Genomic DNA, 21,473 nt, shown 5'->3' on the forward strand with positions numbered 1-21,473 from the left:
CATAAACTAGATTCAACAAATTTTGTGAATCTCCAACAGGATAAACTCCACTCCAAAGAAATCCACACCAAGGCTCAACACAGTCAAACCTCTTGAAAACTAAAGTATACATAAAGTATATATACTTTAAAGAGAGACAGAAGACACCTTACCTATAGGGGAAAATAATTTTAATGACAATGGATTTCTTATCAGAAACCACAGAAGCTGGGGTGCCTGAGTGGCTCAGTCAGTTAAGCGTCCAACTTCGGCTCAGGTCATGATCTCATAGTTTGTGGGTTTGAGCCCCACATTGGGCTCTGTGCTGACAGTTCGGAACCTGGAGCCTGTTCTGGATTCTGTGTCTCCCTCTCTCACTGTCTCTTCCCCACTTGCACTCTCTCTCAAAAATAAATGAACATTAAAACATTTTTGTTTTAAAAAAAGAAAAGAAACCACAGAAGCCAGAAGAAAGTGGCAAAAATTACTTCAAGTGCTGAAAGAAAAGAACTGTCAACCCAGAATCCTTCATTCAGTAAAAAAGTCCTTCAGGAATTAAAGGAAAATAAAGACATTCCTAGAGGAAAGACAACTAAGAGAATTTGTCACCTGCACACCTACCCCAAAAGGCTAAATGGCTAATGGCAGGCCCCTAAACAAGAAAGAAACAATAAAAAAAGAAATTTAGAAGTTACAAAGATAAATATCTAAACACAATAGTTAACTAAAAATGGAATTCTAAAATCTGTTCCCGTAACCCATAGGAAGACAGAAATATAAACAAGAGAAATAAAAAGCAGAGGGAATAAATTGAAAACAAAACATAAAATGACAAACTCAAGCCCTAACATATTAAAAGCTACATTAAATGTAAATGCTCTAAATACACCAATAAAAAGACAGACATTATCAAAGTGGATTTAAAAACATGGCTCAATAATATGGTGTCTCTCTACAAGAAACTCATTTAGAATATAATAATGGTATAGGCAGGTTGAAAGTGAAAGGGTAGAAAAAATTATATCATGCAAACATGAATCTTAAAAAAGCAGAATTGGTTTTATTAATGCCAGATAAAGTAGACCTCAGAGCAAAGAAAATTACCAGAGACGGAGAGGGACATTATATAGTGATAAAAGAAGACACGGCAATGCTAACTGTGTTTGCACCAAAAACAGCTACAAAAATATGTGAAGCCAAGAGTGATAGAATCGAGAGGAAAAATAGAAAATACCCTACAATTAGAGTTGGAGAGTTTCTCAACAATTGTTGGAATGCTTAGAAAACCAGCAAAAACCCAGAAGAACTCAATCACACCATCAGCCAACAATTCAATCCAATTAGGGTCTCACTAACATTTATAGAACATTCCATGCAGCAATGGCATTATACACATTCTTTCCAAATATCCATGAAACATATGCCAATATAGGCCATATAATCTAGGACATAAAACATTCTCAACAAATTTAAAATAATCAAAATCAGACAGAGTGCATAGTCTGACCACAATGGAATCCAACTAGTGTCCAATAACAGAAAGATCTTCAAACACTTGGAAACTAAACGAAATAATCCCACAAGTCAAAGAAGTCTTGAGTGAAATTTAAAAAAATGAACTGAATTAAGACAAAAAGACAACATATCAAATTTTGGGATACAGCTAATGCAGTGCTGAGAGGAAAAGGCATAGCATTAAATGCATAGAGAATGCTTTTTCATAGGCAAAAACACGAACGTCCACTTAAGATTCATACCTCATACAAAAATTAATTCAAAATGTATCATGGACTTCGTGTGGAATGTAAAAGTACAAAATTTTTGGAAAAAAACCCATAGGAATTCTTAGACTTGACACAAAAGCACAATCCATAAAAGGAAACATGGGTAAACTGGGCTTAGTCAAAATATGTTGGGAAAGACAGTCTCCTGCTTGCAGTCTTCTGATCCCCACACTCGGCTGCATAGGAAGGAGCACTGGGCCTGGAACATTTCCTTATCAATATGGAAAGGTACCACAAAGCCTGTGCTGGACTTGTCACCTCGTGTGGATATCTTTCCTTGTTTCAGATGCGATGTGCCCTCCTCTGTTCTGCTTAGGTGTGTGCGCCATACAGCACCTGGCCAAGCCCACTGCTATCTCTGTCACCTGCAGGGAGGGGACAAGGTCCGCCTGATGCAGCACAAGATAGGTGCATGCAGGCCACGGCCCTGCACCAACTGCCATGAGGAGCCCGCTGGCCATGGGCGTGCCGATGCCCACTATGGAAGCAGCTTTTGCCAAGTCTCGTCTCTGTGCGAGGAAAGCATTGTTTCACCCATTGCTTGTCTGTGTTGTGTTTTCCCTGGCACCTCCGATACCAGGATGCAAGGGGCAGAAATGCTCAGACTTCTGAGCAGGTGGTAGGCAACAGATGTCACTGGCTTGACAAAAAGTAAAAAAAAATGGAACACTTTGTTTAAGTGCCTACCTGTCGAAAAACATTGGCAGTTTCCTGTTTGGGGCCATTTCATGAATTAAGCTGCTACAAACATTTGGGTACAGGTTTTTGTGTGAACATAAATTTTTGCTTCACAAAAGATCCTGGGAAGAAGATGTAAAGATAAGCTACAGACTAGGAGAAAATATTTGTGAATTGAAAGTCTGACAGAGGACTAGTAACTAGGCTACATAAAGAACTCTCAAACTCAACAGTAAGAACACAAATATCTAATTAGGGGATGAACTGACGACACGAAGAAACATGTCAGCTGAGCGTTTACAGCTGGCAATTAATCACATAAAAGACAAAAACATACTTATTGATTGAAGAAGCACAGATTAAAATCGCAATGAGACCCCATTACACTCCCATTGAAATGGCTACAATGAAAAATAGTGACGCCACCAAATGCTGATGCAGACGGGGACGCTGGATCCCTCAGGTATGGCTGGCAGGAATACAAAATGGTGCAGCCACTTTGGAAAACGGTTTGGTGGTTTCTTTAAAAACTAAACATGCAACCACTAAACAACCTGGCAGTTGCACCCCTGGGCATTATCTCAGAGAACAGAAACTTGCATTCATGCAAAAACTGTACACAAATGTTTATGGCAGCTTTATTCATCATAACCCCAAATGGGAAACAGCCCGGATGTCCTTCAACGGGCAGGTGCTCAGACCAGCTGGAGCCCATCCACACACGGACGCTGCTTAGCAGTGGAATGGAAGGGACTGTCCATACATGCAACATCCTGGATGGACTTCCAGAACATTCTGCTAGGTGACAAAACAACAACAACAACAACAACAACAACAACACAAGCTTACACACCAGAGGATTCCGTTTGTCTCAAAATGACAAAACTATAGAAACAGGTACCACGTTCGTGGTCCCCAGGGTCAGGGTGGGGTGGAGGCGGGAGAGCACTGTGGCGGCACAGGACGGCAGGTGGGAGACTCTTGGTGGTGGGAACGCTCTGTGCCCAAGCTCCGTCACCGGGGAGCCCCGCCAGTGGTGCAGTGTGAGATGCTGCTGTTGGGGGAGACTGTGTTACTTCTTACAGCTGCCCGTGAATCCACAACAAACTCAACCGTGGAAACTGAGTGGAAAAGTAACAAGGACAGGTAATGTTTTCTGAGCAAGCGCCGTGTCCCAGGCATCACGTTTTAGTTCCCACGGGAGGCCTGCAGGGTGGGCGTTATCCTCATCCCATTTTACAGGTAAGGAAGGTGAAACTCAACGAGAACAGCTCTCCCAGGGCCACCAGCTAGTGGTGTCCAAGCCGAGATTCAGACACAGAGCGCGAGCCTGACTCTCCCCACCATCTCCGCAGTCCCTCCCCCCTCAGCCTCCACCTGGCCTTGCCTCTGGGCCCCGTGTGGGCTGTACTCCCTCCCTGGCCCCGCTCCCGGGGCCCCCACAGAATCTCACTGCTTTGTCCACTGCACCCGGTGATCTGCGCCTTCCTCTCACTGAGGCAGACACACTCTGCACCCCCAACACCCCTCGGCTCTTGTACAAGACAAGACCCCTTCCCTGGAATGACTGTGGCCGCGGGCACTGCCTCGACAGATCACGGGAGCTGGGCATTAACACCGTGGCGGGTGGTGTTGGTGGGTAGACACCCAAACTCATCAGGCACCACACTGACCTGCACACGCACGGGTCCTGCCCTTTCCCGGCTCGCATCCCCACCCCCCTGGGATGGCCTCCCAAGCAAATGGGTGTCTCGGGGTCCGCCTGTCGGGGGGGCACCCGAGATGCTCCCTAGGAGTTTCTGTGCACGCACATCATGTGCGCCAAGCAGCTCCCGGGTCTGCAAGTGTCCCCATATGAGTGCCCTGGGGCAGCCACAGCAAATGACCACGGTCTGGGTGACTGAAAACAACACGAATGCAGTTTCTCACAATCTGGAGGCCAGAATCCAAAATCGGCGTCACTGGGCTGAGGTCACGGTGTCCGCGAGGCTGCCCCTCTGGAAGCCGCGGGAAATGACCTGCCCCTTGCGTCTTCCAGCTCCCAGAGGCTGCTGGCTCCTTCCGCTCCCATCTCTGCCTGTCTTCTGTCTGAATCAAGGGTCCCTCAGCCTCTCTCCTGTAAAGACACACGACTGCATTTAAGATCCATCTGGACGGTCCAGGATACTCTCCTCGCTTCCAGATCCTTACCTCAGCCACACGTGCACATTCTTCCCGCCAGGGTAACATGGCGGGTTGTTGGGACTGGGGCCCGGCCTCCCTGGGGCAGCGGTCGCTCGGGCTCCCCGACGTCTTCCCGACCTCTGTCCCGCCTAAGTCCCATCCTCGACCTTGCGCATTTTAACCGCGGCGACTCCCCCATTCTGCCATACAGGCCAGAAATCGGGGCACCTTCCCCGCTGCCACTGCCTTCACACTGGGCTGGCCCCCAGGCCCGTCTGCTTTGGCCCAGAGGCCCTGGCACACCTGTGGGGAGTGAGGTCGGTCAGGGTCATGCTTTGCCTTCCGTTCGCCGGCCAAGAACTGCCCAGGGCAACGAGGAGTCAGGAGCTCCCCCGGGGTTCTTGCTGGAGCCCCTTCGCTGCACGGTCCCCTCTCTCTGGCTCCTCTCCCACCTGCGTCCAAAGCCACCTCCAAAGTGCTCTCTCTTGTCCTCCAATGTTCCCTGACACTCGATGCCTGGCCGGGGACGGCTCCAGATCCCCGACCCATTCTGGACCGACCAAAGGTCTTTTGCCCTGGATGACGCTTGTCCGAGGGGACACGTCCCGCGATAGGGGCACGTGCCTGTCCGCAGCCTAAGATGCTGCGTGGCATACAATAGACACCTCAGAGTATCCACGGGCTTTGTCACCGAATGTTCTGCGGGCATTCTGATAACTGACGTATCTTAATGTTTTAATGTTTACCCAGTCTTGTTACACGGAAGTGCCGTGCTCCCTATCGCTGAGCGCACAGACTCTGCCTGCTTCCCCGCGCTGCCCACGAGCCTCGAGGGGCGCTTTGCTCGCGGATCGCTGAGCACCCGCCCCTGCCTGCTTCCTCGGCCGAGGATTCTGGGAAGGCAATGACTGGCCCGGGGGACTTTGGGTTCACGTCAGCAGCAGCTCGTGCGCCCCCTCACAAGCACGCACGCTACACCTCTGATGATGAGACTCAGGCTTCCCCGGGCGCCCACAGGCCTCGGCAGTGGCTGCCCCAGGCCACGGGACCCAGGCATGGTGGCCGCTTCGGCCCTCTCTGCAGGCCGCGGCTGCCCCTCCCCCTCGTGCCCAGTGTCCTGCAACACTGAGGCCAGGTGTCTGAGGCCCCGAGGTTTGTCCCAAGCCCGTGGCTGGGATATGAGATTTTTAAAAAATATTTACTTATTTTGAGGGGGGGAGGGGCGGAGAGAGAGAATCCCAAGCAGGCCCCCCGTTGTCAGCACACAGCCCTACATGGGGCTCGATCCCACGAACTGTGAGATCACGACCCGAGCTAAAATCAAGAGTTGGACGCTTAACCGACTGGGCCACCCAGGCGCCCCGAGATTTCTTTCTTAACTGAGGTAGAATTCACGTAACATGAAGTTAAGCATTTCAACTTTGTAAAGCGAATGACTCAGCAGCATTTAGTAAAGTTAGCACATTCGCAAAGCTGCACGACCACTGCCTGCATCTCGTTCCACGGCGTTTTCGTCAGCCCAGAGGGAGACCCTGAGCCCGCTAAGCATCCGCCCCCGTTCTCCCGTCACCGGGACGAAGCAAGGCCACTAGCCTGGGGTGGCGGTCCTTCCCCCGGCGGCTCGCACAACCCAGCCAAAGCCCCAGCCGGAGCCACGCGCTTGAGCCCAAGAAGACGAAGCTTGCAAACAGCCACCCAGGCTTTCGCGGAGAAGACAGCTGCTTCAGCCACGGTCAAACCACCGCCTTGCTTTCTTCCCCGCTTCTCTACAGAACCCGCCCCGGCTCCTGTCGGGGGCGCGGGGGGCTCTCGACCGCTTTAGCTCCGTGCTGCCACATTCAAACTGATGCTGGCTCTTGAAAAGTCGCAAGGTGCCTCGGTGAACCTTTCACGCCCCCTCCCATCGGCTCCTCCTAAAGGCCGGTCTGCTTTCCACCCCCACGGATTTACCTGTCCTGGGCGCTCTGAGTAAATGGGATCCTTCACTACGCGCCTTTGGCGTCTGGCTCCTGTCCTTAGCATCACGCTCTCACACTGTGGCATGGACCCACGCTTCATCGCTTCGCTGGCTGAGTTCCACTCCAGGGTGTGGGCTGTGGCCCCGACCGGTGAGGGCCCCGCTCTGGTCTTGGGAGGCTCCACTCAGCGCAGGCCCTGAGGCTGCTGAGAAGGCGCTAACTCCCAGAGGCCTCGGTCCTGGCGAAGAGGCAAGACGAACCCATTTCATTCGGAACAAACGGCCGTCAGCTCCATCCACGAGCACGTGCCCACGAGGACACTTCCCCCGGCCTGTGGAGGAGTGAAGTTTACGGCCATTGTTACAGAGACCACAAGCCCAAGGGTTTTTCCCTAGCCTGGGGCTGGCTCCCCTCCTGCCATGGACAGGCACCGCCTTCCCCTGGGTACAGCTGGGGAGAGGACTGGTTTTCCTGCCGGGAGGTGGTGGCCACACGTCCGGGCTGGGACCCCCTCCCCCACCCCCCACCTCCCCAGGGCATCAGCCTGTCCGGCAGCCCCACACCCGGCCGGGAGGAGAGACTGGTACAGGAAGGAGGCCAGCTGTGCATGCTGTCCTGCCCGGCGTGCTGGGCACTGTGAGCACCTGGCTCAGACTCTCCGGCCAGGGCCAGATCCTGAGGCTGGGCTGGCCTCCAGGCACCTGTGGTGGGCAGCACTGAGCCAGTCGGCTCAGCTGCCCGCAGAGACGGGGCCGGGGCACAGCCCTCCACCCAAGTGTGTGGGAATTTCCTGTCTGCCCTTCGGCCAGGCTGGGCCTGCACCACAAGGCAAGGCGTCCCGTCCACACCCAGATCCCCAGGGGTGACCGGATCCTGTGACCCCCACCCCCCACCCCCGTGCAGACGTGATCCTGACCTCACGGCCGTACTGGTGATACCATGGGCTTGACTTCATGGTCTGAGCGCCTCCTTCGTAACAGACTTTGTGAATCGATCGTGGCTGGCTGGCACGTCTTTAGAACTAGGGTGCCAGACTACTGACTCTCATTCTGTGGGTGACTGTGCTGGGGTGCTGGGGACAGGTGAGGGGTGGGGTGAAAGGAGGGGCTCCCTACACAGAAGAGCTCCACATAGATAAAAAAAAAAAAATAGTTTCCTCGAACCTTACAACTTTCCTTTTACCACAGATACTATGTCCTTCTCACCTCTCCCAGCATCTGACAGCCTATCAGCCACTCACATCTTAGCATGAATTTGTTGACCTTACACAAGTCCTCTGACAGCATGGCAGTCACAGCAGCCTGCATTCATGTTTCAGGTCCACCCAACCCTATTGGTCCTATGAGATCCTGATTCCTCCACCCAAAAAGAAGACTCAGACTCAGTACTAGTCTTGTGGAATTCTAGGATATCAAGGATTAAGGAGCGATTGCCAGAGCACTTAGAGAAGGAAAAGACAAGTTAACCACAGAGCAATGAGGATACAGCCGGCAGCAAGTTCATCAGGCACAATGGAGCTGAGCTTTAGGGTCATGAGGAGAGTGTTTATTATATTTTATTTTTTTGGAAACAGTGCACACACATGCATGTGCTTGCATGACCGAGGGAGGGGCAAAGGTAGAGGAAGAGAGACTCTTAACCAGGCTCCACACACAGGGTGGAGCTCCATCTGATGAGTGTGAGATCATGACGTGAGCCAAAGTCAGACACTTAACTGACTGAGCCACCCAGGCACCCCAAAGAACTCTTTCAAGTTTTGTTTGTTTGTTTGTTTGTTATTGTTTTTTAAGTAAGCTCTACACGCAAGATGGGGCTTGGACTCATGACCCTGAGGTCGAGAGTTACGTGCTCTACCAACTGAGCCAGCCAGGCACCCCTGTGAGGAGAGTATTTTGAATTCAGAATCTATGCCCAGAAAAACCAGCAATTATATTTGGGGCTAAATTTCCAGGTATGCAACTTTGGGGAAGATTTACTTCTTGCATCACCTTTTGTGCTCTTTCTGAGAAAAATTTGCTTGAGGATGTACTCCAATACAGTCACCAATAACCTGAAAAGAACTTCAAGCAAAAGAAAGAGCTGGGGGTCCAAAAATCAGTTGCATTAACCCAAGAGTGCAGTATGAAAATAAATTCTAGTCTGAGAGCTTGGAAAGCAGCTGGTACAAATTAGACACTCAGAATAGTGCAATGAAGAAGCTGGATGATCTTCCTGATGTGGTGAGGAAAGCATACTTGTTCCATCAATATGAAAACATAAAGGCAATTAGCAATCCCAGGATAAACAAAGAGTTATAGAAGAGTGTGGTGGGTACAGATAAAATATCATGACATGATTTGAGCAACTGATAGAATGTAAAAAGTACATATGCATTTTAACATCGGCTCCTGGATCATCACCCCTGCCAGCAGCTATACGTAGTGGTATAAAATTTCATTTCCTTCCCCAGTACAGAAAGGAATAATATTTATGAAACCATACTATATGTTTACTAGCCTTAGAATTATAGACTAAACATACTGGCATTTATAGAGGAGATATAGTTACAGATTTGGAACAGAGAATAAACGTTATAAGTTCTTCCCTGGCCATTTATTGAATGGCAACTCCTCACCTCCCTCCCTTTTATTCCCATAGCTCTTACCACTTGATACATTGTAGATATTACTTATTGCCTTTGTTCGTGGTCTGTCTCCCCAGTGGAAAGCGAGTTCTGTAAGTCTAGGGATTCCATCAGCATTGTCTGCTGCCTACAACAGTGCCTGCCGTTTAGCAGGTACTCACAACCTTTTGTGGAAAAACCTGTGAACAATCTAAGTGTAAAAGAATCATTGACGCGGGTTGGTGTGGAGAGAATGACACGGAGTAGAGGAGCCCTCACCTCTTCACCTGACGTAGAAGGGAGTGCTGAGATCGTGTTCAGGGCTGCTCACAGAAATAGAGACCTGTGCACATGATTCTCAGCCATTGATGAAAAAACGGGAGAGCGAAAAATAATGTAACAAGATTAAGGGGAGAATGTAGAAAGTGGAAATGACTTAAACATTTGGATCATACTGAAAAGTCAAATAGACATTGTTTAAAATTGACAAATGCAGAAACAGAAGTAGAAGCATTTTATCTAGAATTACGGCGGTAACAACAAGAGCTGAAAACATAAACTGTTAATATGGTTCTCTCCGGAGAGCGGTAATGGTGTGGGAGACTTTTCTTTTTTATTTAATATCAGTCCACACTGCTTTAATATTTTTACTTTTTGTCTATTACTTTTATAATTTAAAAAAATGTGGGGAAAAAAGCCATGTACACAGACTTCAATGTCCTTGTTTCCTGTAAAAATGTCTTCACTTATTTATGATTTAGTCTTATGCCGCTAGACTTTATAGAGGGTCAATATAAAAAATGTCCATCTGAAGAGTGTATCTATATTGTTTGAAAACTGCAATAAAAGACATTCATGTCCATTATGTCACCTAATGTCCCCTATACAAGGATTCATGCCAGAAACTTCTCCTGGAATTTCACACCTGAAGAAAGTTTGTCTCAACCAGGGAAAAATATCTACAACGGACATGAAGGACAAAGGGGTTGACATTCTTTGTAGAGAGAAACTTTCTCAAATTAATAAAAAAAAAACGTCCTAAATACCTCAATAGGGGAAAATGGATAAAGAATACAAAGCATTTTACCAAAGAAATTTAAAAATTTTAGAGTCAAAACGGTGAATTAATATTTTTACTTCTCAGCCTTGCAAAATTGAAGAAGAAGAAAGAAAAGCAGTGGAGGAGAATCAGGAGGAGGGGGGAAGGGGAGCAGGAGGGGGAGGGGAAGAAGGAGGGGGAGGGGAAGAAGGAGGGGGAGGTGAAGGAGGGGGAGGGGAAGGAGGGGGAGGGGAAGGAGGGGGAGGGGAAGGAGGGGGAGGGGAAGGGGGAGGGGAGAGGAAAGGAAGAGGAAGGAGAAGGGGGAGGGGCCCAGGAGGGGGGTGGGGAAAGGAGGGGGAGGAGAGCAGCTAATAATGAGGTGGGGGACCGTCGGTGGGGAGCCTGACCCCCTGGGCTCTGTAATATGATCAAAAGTCCAGCAGTGTCATTTCTGGAATTGAGGCTAAGGGCACAATTGGGTAAATGTGCAAATCTGTATTTCAAACCAGTGACTGGTCTCATCATGAAAAGAGAAAACAGAGACACCAGGACGCGCGCAGGGCAGAGATGGGAGACAGGGCAGCTGTACGCCCAGGAATGCGAGGGACCACCAGCACCGCCAGGAGCTAGGTGAGAGGCCACACGGGATGTCCACACCCAGAGCCTTCAGAGGGAGGCTGGCCCTGCCACCCGGAGCCGTGAAACGGCCCATCTCTGGTTACCGCGAGCCACCAGTCACGCAGCCCGGGGAAACAAATGCTCGGAGGCTGAGACGGGCCGACGGTTCCGGGCTGGGCAAGGGCATCCAGGCGCCAGCCCGGTGGGCCATCTCTGGTCCGCAGCAGCTGCCACCAGTGTCCCTGTGTCTGGGCCGGCAGGCAAGGGAGAGGAAATCCCTTCCTACTGCTTTGTCCATGAGGAGCCTGCTCAGCGGTGGCAGCGTCACGGCGGTGCTGACTGGGCGGCCGGGCCCCGGCCACCCCGACTGCAAGGGGCCCGTGCGAGGCAGCCCCTGCTGGGCCGCGGTGTCCCGGCGGGAACTCCCGGGCTGGTGTGGCAGGGGTTCCAGGGGTGGGGCAGCCTGATGGCTCCCCTCCCCCAGCCAGGCAACTGGGGCCTGGGAGGTCACAGTGAAGGACCACCTGGTAAGGGGGGCTCGGGTCCTCGGAGGAAGGAGGGCCTCCCAAGTCAGCGGTGCCAGTGAGAGCAGACTCGGCCCGGCAGACACTGCTTCTTTGGAGTGTGCGTGGAAGCGCTCTGCCTCCCATGTCTCTTTTCTCCTTTTCTTGTACCAATAGGTCATATGCGAACTTTACACCACATTTAGAAAGCGATGCCACTCCTCCCAGCTCTGGCAAGAAAGGCGAAAGAAGAGACAGTCTAGCTGTGTCTAACCAGAAGGCACACGGATGCGGGTCCTGGGAGGTCAAAGCTTCCGGGGTCGGGTGTGAGCACGGCCCTTTGACCTTTGACATGGCCGTGGTGAGGGTAACTGGCACATTTCACTTCCTGGAAAACACCTTAAGGGCCAAGTTCTAGGGTCATGTGAGTTCAAGCCCCACGTTGGGCTCCATGCTGGGCATAGAGCCTACTTACAAAATAAAATGAAGTGTTGGTACAGATAAAGAGATGTGGGTAGTTGCACGTACCTGATGCGTCGACAAAGTGTGGTCTACCCGTACGTGGGTATATCATACAGCCATAGGAAGGAACGACGCCCACACTCTAGAGCTTGGGTGCCAACCTCGCAAACACGAGGCTCAGTGAAAGAAGTCAGGCACAAAGGCCACGTTATTGTATGGCTCCTTTTATGTGAAATGTCCAGAGCTGGGAAATCTAGAGACAGAAAGCAGACAAAAAAATAGTTCACGTAGGGCGGAGGCAGGATGCTGGCTGGGGCCATGGTTCTCTCTGAGCTGATGGAATGTTCCAAGACCGACGGAGGGGACGGTGGCCTGTGTCCGTGAACAGACTACAAACCACTGAATCGTAGGCCTTTAATGGGTGAACTGTATCTCAATAAAACCGGCTACAGAGAGAAGTGTGTGTATTTGTGCTGACATGGACGGGACCCGCAAACGGCCTTTGCTCCGGGGAGTAGGAGAAAAGGAAGAGCAGGAAAATTGCACTTTGAACCTTAAACTCTGTTTTATTTCTGAATTGCATGAAGTTTTGCAATAAGCAATCACGTTTGGTACCTGGGAACCCAGTAAGGAGGAGGAGGGGCGGGGGGAGGGGAAAGGAAGGGGCACGTGGCCCACCTCTGCCAGCCCAGAGTTCTCCAGACGCACAGTCTTCCTGCCGCTTCAGAACAGCTCTGCTGGCGTAACCTCCACGCCTGCCTGCCTGGCCGGAAGAGGGCAGCGCGAAGAACCACAGCAACCCCACTCGTGGGCAGCTGGAAAACTCACACACGTCCCCCTGAGTGAACGTGGAAACCTAGCGTCTCTGCAGCTGTTTACGGCAACACGGAATCGGGCTCCGTATCGATGCTGTCACTATTGACAGGGTCCGGTTATAAACCTTGTCCCGGAGAGGATAATTAAAAGATGGATTAGACAGAGAGCACCATCTCCTTTTCTTGCGGCAGGGAACCCGGAGGCGGCCCGGCAGCTAGCCGACTGGTCACGAGAACCACGACTTTTGGGTCTCGGCTAGTGTCTTAGGGAAGATGAACACAGATGGAGGGAAAATTAAGAGCACGTCACATGTATTCTCAGTTGTTCGCTTGTGACAAAACAGGCTTTCAGTTCCAAAGCTGGCCTGGGTCTCAATGGGTGTCGGGTCCTTAGAAGTGGAACCTTGAGGAAGCGTGGCAGGTGCCGGCTGGACGGGCACCGTGGAGTAAGAGCAGGAGACCCTCTCCGTGGGTAGGGCGAGTCTGGCTTTGGAATCGGAACGTGATCCCCGCTGCCACAGGCCGGTCAGGACCGCACAGACGCGTGCGCCACAGCCCCGGGATCCGGGTTCCAGAGCAATCTGTTCTTGCTTTGATGTTTTGCAAGAAGACACCTGTCTGGCATATTCAGCCCTAAAATCCGGCCCAAAGGAGGGGCCGGGCAGGAGATCCATGTTCTGCAAAGCCTCACGGGAGGACTTGCAGGCTGTCCGCGGGGACCTGGAGGGCAGCAGCAGGCCTGGGAAGGCTGAGCCATGCTCCCACCTGTGACCTTCTCTCTCGGGAAGTGGCTGCTCCTCCCGAGACTCACTGTCCAGTGCTCGTGATGATCTGACCCGCGGCGGGCTCCCCGGACTATGGGGACCATTGCGCCGCTCCAATGCAGTGTCTTGTCATTGGCCATTTTATGTGTCTCTCCCCTCAACTGGCCAAGGGGGCCAGGGCATAGAATGCACAATTCCCAGCACACAGTAAGCATTTTGAACAGGGCTCGTTTTGTTGCAAAAAAAAAAAAAAAAAAGGATAAATCTACTCGAACTCAAGCACAAGAGCTGTGGTGGTTATTGCACTGCTCCTGGGGGTGGTCTGGCTGCAAGACACAGATCCTGGTGTGCCACTTACTGGCAGGGTGTCTGGAGCTCACAGAATTGATGGGCACAGTGGGCACCAAGGATGCTCCATACATCTTAGGACAGGAGGCAGATAATTGCCCGGCTCGCCAGATGCTGAGGGCTCTCCCATCGTGCAGGACCCAGCCCTGAGACCCAGGAGTTGAGGGAGATCAGTGGCTTGGGGGACAGACACTGGCCCAAACCAGACCTCCTCCTGGCCCAGGGGCAGCCTGGGGGAGATGGCTTTGCTGGTGTGCACAGACTTGGGAAGGTGGTGACTGAGTCCTGGGGCGGCTTTGCTAGGGGCACCGTCTAGTGCGCGGGTCACTGACCTGGGAGGACAGAAAGTATGGTGGCCGAGAACCCCAGGAAGGTGGCACTGAGAGGTTGAGGGGGCAGTGGTACACCTTTCTGGCATGACCAGCACAGCCCAGCGGGTCCCGGGGACAGGAATGGGGTCCCTGCCTCCCAGTGCAACATCGAGGCTCAGAGTCAAGTGTGTAGCGAGGAGAGACATCCCCACGATTCCACACCCAGATTTGGAGGCTCAGCCTTGTGCAGGCTGAACGATGACGACCACGGTGGCTGAGCAGGAGCCAGGTGACGCTGCGTCTGATCCCCACCTCACTGTGAGAGGTGATGGAGCCGGGGGGGAACGGTCGCCCCTAAAAGTATGTCCACAACCTAGTCTCCAGATCCTCAAATGTCAGAGGAGAGGGATCTCCCTCTCCCTCTCCCTCTCCCTCTCCCTTCCTCTCGAGAGAGCAAACATAGCAAACAAGCGACTATGACCTTTACAGCAAAAGGTGCCATGAAGTCAAGGTTCTCGAGACGGGTCTGTCCTGGATTGTCCAGGTGAGCCCTCAACGCCATCATGCATTCCCCCTAGAGGGACACAGAGGGACACGTGATACAGAGGCACGGAGGCCACGTGAAGAAGGAGGCGGCGACCGCACTGATGTGGCCACAAGCCAAGGAAGCACCAAGGACTGCCTGCCACCTCCAGAAGCTCCAAGAGGCAGGACGGACCCTCCTCTGGAGACTTCACAAGGAACACGGCCCTGGGACACCTGACGTCAAACTTCTGGCCTCCGGGACTGGGAGAGAATAAATCTCTGTGGATTTAAAATACGTTTAGGGGCACCTGGCGGGCTCAGTCTGTTAAGCATCAGGCTCTTGATTTCGGCTCAGGTCACGATCTCATGGTTGGTAGGTTGGAGACCCACGTCAGGCTCTGCACTGACAGTGTGGAGCCTGCTTAGGATTCTTTCTCTCTCTCTCTCTCTCTGCCCCTCCTGTACTCTCTCTCTCTGTCTCTCTCTCTCAAAATAAAGAAACTCAAAAAATAAAAAACAAACACTGAACTCTTTAAAAATAAATAAATAAAATACACCTAAATGAAATACGTTTCTAGTGACTCATTCTAGCAGCCACGGGAAGCGGCACAGGTGGGGTTGACCATGACCATCGGGCGAGGCGGACTTCGGCCCAGGGACGCCGAGCACGGCCGCAGAGCTCAGCGCCAGCAGAACTTCCTGAGCCTTTCTGGCTCAGGGGTCCCTGCCAGTCGCCACTTTTGCTTCTGCTCCCACCTGCCCTCGTAGGCCTCCCTGAGCTCTGCGGACCCCGTGCAGCTGGCGGAGGTCAGAGTGGGAGGGGGGCGGGAGGCGCCCCCTTGGAGTTAAGCAGCCCAAAGTACAACAAAAGTTTTCCTGGCTCTTTGGTGGCGAGACAATTTTTTTGTCTTCTTGAGATTTCATTTGGCTTGAGACAAGGGCTTTGAAGCGCGCCCCCCCCCCCCCCACCATTTGAGGACTGACCTCAGTCAAGTTTATGACCTGAAAAGGGAGCACAGTGTGTCTGCGGGTGAGTCCAGGCAGCGCTGGCATTCACAGCAGGACCCGGGGCAGGGGCTGGCAAAACGGGGCTGAAGGACGGAGAGGGGGCGCTGGCCCAGGGACACTGGCCTGTCGCTGCCCCTGCAGCCGGCTGCCACAGCCGTGTGCCCTCTCCTCGCCGTGTGGGGCAGGAACCGCAGCTGTGATGATCACGTTCACCGACAGCCAGGCCCTGCCACGTGCTCCGACTCTGTCCCCACCCGAGGGGCGAAGAAAGAAAAGTGCCCGCGACGTGCACTGCCTGCTGGAAGGCGCTCTGGCCGGAACTCAGCTCAGGAGCTTGGTGCCACAAGCCCACGCTCCCAGCCACCCCGCACCGCGGCCTTGAGAATGATTTTAACCTTATCAGAGGAAGCGCCTCCTTCCGACACTTATATTTTATGCCCGGTTCCATGTTTTTCCTATGATGTGGTGTGTCCTTAGATGTGAATGAAAGCATTGCTTCAGACGTAAAAATTATAAGGCAACTTCTCCATTCTCCGTGTCCCCCTCAAGGGTGTTGATAATCGTGGCCAGCCGCCGAATCCAGGGCGAGATGCTGGGTGGGCCGGGGACCAGGGTCTGGGGACTGCTGCTGTCACTCCTGCCCTCCGGGCTCTGCCTCTGTCCCTCTGCCACCCTCGGTCACATCTCCCATACATCTCAGAGGACATGGGAAACCTGGCCATTGGCACAGCCGCCCCTCCGTCTCTCACGGGTGATAACAACCAGAGGGACACAGGGACCAAGAGAACAAGAGGTGGCTGAAGGGGCCGTGGCCTGCGTTGCATCCAAGGCTCGTAGGGGCAGATGCGGATGTGAAGCCAGGCACTGCATCACCCCCAGGACAGGGGGTGGGGGCATTGTGGCTGACGGGAGAGGTCAGCCACCTTTGGTGAGGAGGGACCCATCTGGAACCATCTGCCCCCTTTCCACTCATCTTCTGGAGGGGTTGCAGGTTGGAGCCGTGGCTGACGTCTACAAGATTCATCTGTGGCGTTCCTGGGCCGGTTTTGAAAAGGCGGAACAGGAGAGAATTTAGGAACCAGACAGTTTTCATAAAACAAAATAATGAATGCATCTCAAGTATGAGCTATTGATTTAGCATCACCTAAGAAGTCATCCTAACACTCTATGAAGAATATGTTTTCAGTTCTAAAATCTTCTAATGGATACGTCAATCTTAACTGATTCTTCCCTGTTAGGTCTAAATCTCTCCTTTGGGTTGTGCCACGCGGCTGTCATGAGCGCTGATAACATGACAAATGGGGTTAGGACGTGAATTTCCATTTTCCAAATGAGACTTTGAGCTGAGGCTGCACTGGCCTGCTTCTTTCTAGATAGGTGAGTCCGAAGGTGTGGGCAGTGGCCGGTGGGGTCCTCTGTGCAGGTGGGGGCTCCACTGCAGAACCCCAAGTACGGCTGGCCGCCCTCCCAAGTGCCACCTCGGGCCAGGAGTCGGCTTCACAACGCACCATCACGTTGGCTTTCTTTATGAGGCGGCCGGTCCTAGGATCAATGTTACTAATTTTACAGATGAGGGATCTGAAGCCCCAAGAGATGCAATCACTTGTCCAAATGGCTCTGCGATGCTTCCTCAATGCCCCGTGCCGCTCTGAGTGCCACCCACGAACCCTCTCAAAGTCTCTGTGGTGTCCTCCCAGCTGAGGCACGGGGGGCTGGAGAGACCTCCCCGACACCGGGAAGCAGTAGCTTACCCCAGGTTGCCCGGGCTCCAGAAGGGCAGGCCAGCAGAGAGCCATTGGCGACCTCCTGCCGACCCCAGATTTCCACCCTGAGCCCCCATCTGCCCCCCCCCAGGTGGATGCTCACCTGCCAGGGCCCCTTCCCACCATGCACAGGCCCCACTGAGGCCAGCAGCCGTCACTGGGAAGGTGGGGCCCTGGCCCGCCTTGAACTCCATGGGCTCCAGTTAGGAGGCCCTGGACAGGGGTCTGGGGAGCCCCGGGGGCCAGGTCTGTGCACCCCCAAGCCGGCTCTTTATGTCTTTCATCACATGTGCCACATGTTGTGGGTTTTTTATTGGTTTTGTTGACTTGCTCTGCGAGATTTTCCCCAGGACTTTACCATAACAATGTTTTCTAGTCAGGCTGACGATGTCTCCCTTAAGAGGTATTAATATTCGAATAAATTGTTCTTAAGGTGCATCTACTTATGGAATAAGCTATAATAAGCACACCACAGTGTTCCACGGAGCACAGTAGACATCATAAAATACAGAAGGCTGTGGAGATCTACAACTTGGTGTTCACTTCCTGAAGCAGTCTGCGAGGGATGGAGGCCTTTCTGGTACGATCTCTGCTGGGGAGGAAAACTCACCCGAAGCTTCGCCTGAATGAGATGGAGTGTCGGCCGGGAGCAGTCTGGGCAGGCAGTTGGGATGGAGGCGGCTCTCCTTGGGGGAGTCCCTCGGGACAGCACAGGGAGCCCGGGGACAAGGCTGCATCTCTGACGAGATCTTTACTCCCCTTTGGCCCATCTGGGGATTTCACTGCCTAAACCCCAGGACCCCTGCTGGAGGAGGACTTCACTCTTTTCTTTAAGGGGAGGTGTCAAATGCATCACCATATCTAAATATTCAATTCATTAAGTATTAAACATCTGTTCTAAATAGCACTGTGAAATGCAAATGAGAGCGGCTATGTTATATCTTAATACAAAATTCATTAAATGCATAGCCCCAAACTTTCCAACCTCATTATAAAGCTGTGTGCTCAACCTTGCTACCAAAGACACGTCACACCATCCAGGCTGCGGGCGTGCAAGAAAGCTGCCGGGGGGAGGGGGGAGAATTTACCACTGTTAACCAGGAGACACAGGAGATAAAGCTTTGCCGGTTTTGTACATCCCCCAAGAGAAACTATTTGTTCAGTTCAAAGAACTTTCAGGCTTCCTTACCAAAGTTAACCCAAACGTGTCCGTGCCTAAGATCGGAGTGGCTCCCACAGCATGGTGCAGGGCTCGGGGGACCACAGGCCCAGACCTGGGAGCTTCCTGTGAGGTCAGCACCCTGCAGGGGCAGCTACCTATGTGCAGAGAGAACTTGCGGGCAGCCCGGCCCTGACTGGGGCGCTGGGGAGCCGAGCCCCAGGGTTGTTTGGGAACAAGGTAAAGAGGACACAGAGGCTGGTCGGTCCCCGAGCCATGCCTTCTGCTGCACAGATACCCAGAACCATTCCCACCAGCCTCTGCTACTCATGACAAGGAGCAGCTGGGCAGGGAGGGGGGCGGGGCACACAGGGCTTCTGACAGCACTTGGTGGTTGACTGGTTGGTTGGTTGGTTAACTAGTCCCTTGTATGTTCCCTCCTCCCTCTGCACGATGTCGCTTCTACCCAGTTTCCCTCTGGAAATGATCTCATCTCACTGGGGTGCCTTGGGCCCAGTGGTGTTGTTTAACCCGCACGCCGAGCGGAACTTTCTGAAACTGGCTGCTTCCCTTTGGGGTTCTCCCCATGTGCAGGGCTGCCTTCTTCGCTGTGCTGGCCCGTGTGTGCCTTGCACATGGCGGGTGCCCAGTGAATATTCTGATCTACGGAAAGAGCGCATGAACGTGAGGCATGGCTTATAAGAGAGTGTGTGAGCAAGTCCCATCCTAGCTTCCTTCCAAGCCAAGGTCAGGATGAGGTAGAAACCGAGTAGTAGAGGGGGTATGGCCTTGAAACCCACATGGCCGACCACACAGAGGGTGTCCGCCTGGTGGGGGCTCTGCACCCCCAGCTGCTGTTGTCTGCCTGTGTGGACCTCGGGTGCTGGGGCCCGGCTGACCTCAGGGGTCGGCTTAGGAATACACACGTGACTCGGCCTCCAGCCCACAGAGGCGTCCTGGTGCAGAGCGCTGAGTCCTTGCGGAAGGCTGGGATTCCTCACGGGGACATGAAACCTGCTCGCTGCTCCTCGACGCTTCACCACAAGCCACAACGGGAAATGCATTTTGCACTGGGCCTCCACTCACATACTTCCACGTTACTTATGGCTATTCTAACACGCAACACGCACACTTCTTCACCTTCTAGCATCTTGCAACTGGGGCGCCTGGGTGGCTCAGTCAGTTAAGCGTCTGACTCTTGATTTCGGCTCAGGTCACGATCTCCCGGTTCATGAGTTTGAGCCCTGTGTCGGGCTCTGCGCTGATAATGGGGAGCCTGCTTGGGATTCTCTCACTCCCTCTCTCTCTCTGCCCCTCCTCTGCTCATTCTCTATCTCTCACAATGAATAAATAAACTTAAAAAAGCGTAGTCTCACAATCAAAAACTCCACCTGGAGATCAAGAGCTCCCTGGGCCCTCCTCACCCTGCCAAGGCTGCCATTTTACTGGGACCACGTGGGTCGATTTTCATTTTTGTTAAAATGTCTTCATGGAGAGTTGCTCTGAAGCCACATTGAAAGGAAAGGATTTTGAGTATGCAGAAAAATACCAAAGCAGGATCGCTAATTCACATTAGGTAACAAAAACCAAATTCAATGTTAGGGGAGCAAATATTTAGCATCGATTGGGAGGGTGACCTTGAGGCCACATGTTCCTTTTTTCCAAAACAACCACCAAGCGCTTTATGAGTCTTAAGAAGGGAACTCGTGGGGCGCCTGGGTGGCTCAGTCGGTTAAGTGATTGACTTCGGCTCAGGTCATGATCTCACAGTTCGTGAGTTCGAGCCCCGCGTCGGGCTCTGTGCTGAGAGCTCAGAGCCTGGAACCTGCTTCGGATTCTGTGTCTCCCTCCCTTTCTGGCCCTTCCCTGCTCATGCTCTCTCTCTGTCTCAAAAATAAATAAAAACATTAAAAAAAAATTTTTTTTTAATAAAAGGAGGGAAGTCGCCCACAAGTAGGTGAAGCTGGGTTGTTTGGTGACTGAGACACATGTGAAAGGATGGACTAGGACGCACCTCCCAACGCAGCCAAAGGCCGGAGAAACGGCCACGTCTCTCTGGACGGATGAGAAACTCAAAGCACCAAGAAGCTGTTGTGACAGATTCTGGTGTTTCAAAAGTCTGCTGTTTAACGTTATTCAGTGTGGCGTAATTGGCTGTGTTCTCCTTCTTACTCATAAAAATCACAGGACGTCTTACAGAGTAAGGCATTAAAGAACGCACGACCGAAACACGTTTTGCAAACCAATACTCATCTTTAGCGTACAATTCGCTGAACGTTTCCTATTTCATTCTACTTCATTTTTTAAAACTTCTGGCCTGGCCCACGTAACGGACCGTGACCTGCAATCTGAAAGGATGGTGGTGGCAGCCCTCTCGTCTGCCACGTGCGGGAAGCCCACCAGAGAGGTCGGGGACAGACGTGACGGTGCCCAGTTTCTCGATCGGCACCATCTGACAGGAACACAACGGGAGCCACAGAGGCAGCTGAAAATCTTCCAGGAGCCACATGAAAAGTGTAGGGAGCAGAAGGTGAAATTAACTTGAATAGTAAGTTTTATTTAACCCAACATATTAAAAAATACTCTCTTAAGCAATCAGTATGCAAAAATTCTTAATGAGCCACTTTCTTTTCATTCTGTCATTGAAATAGTGCGAGGCTCACACTTATGGCCCATACTGATTTGGACCAGACACACTTCCTGCGTCTAAAATACAAGAGCTACGCGGGGCTAGCAGCCACCATATTGGGCAGCCAGGGTCAGCAAACCTTTGGCGTAAAGGGACAGATAATAACTATTTGGGGCTCTAACAGCTAACGCTCTTTGGCACAACTACTCAACTCTGCCACTGCGTGAAAGCAGATGTAGATAACACTTAAGCAGGGGACTGCGATAATGTTCCAATAAAAATGTATTTACAAGAACAGGCGGCAGAATAGATTTGGCCCTCGGGCTGGAGTCTGTCACCCTCTGATGTGGGCCATTCCATGCCTG

The 21,473-nt window shown here is 52.2% G+C and overlaps 1 long non-coding RNA gene across 1 annotated transcript; it reads right to left on the bottom strand.

Annotated features, from left to right (window-relative positions):
* Positions 1–1,309: 1,309 nt before the first annotated feature.
* Positions 1,310–5,537, bottom strand: LOC131493580 (uncharacterized). Its single transcript, XR_009252760.1, has 3 exons — positions 4,632–5,537; positions 4,371–4,557; positions 1,310–3,562 (listed from the first exon to the last, which is right to left on the bottom strand). It is a non-coding gene; the product is annotated as an uncharacterized LOC131493580 (long non-coding RNA).
* Positions 5,538–21,473: the final 15,936 nt, after the last annotated feature.

The sequence above is a fragment of the Neofelis nebulosa genome, chromosome 13 (genome assembly GCF_028018385.1).
Source record: "Neofelis nebulosa isolate mNeoNeb1 chromosome 13, mNeoNeb1.pri, whole genome shotgun sequence".
Classification (NCBI taxonomy): Eukaryota; Metazoa; Chordata; class Mammalia; order Carnivora; family Felidae; genus Neofelis; species Neofelis nebulosa.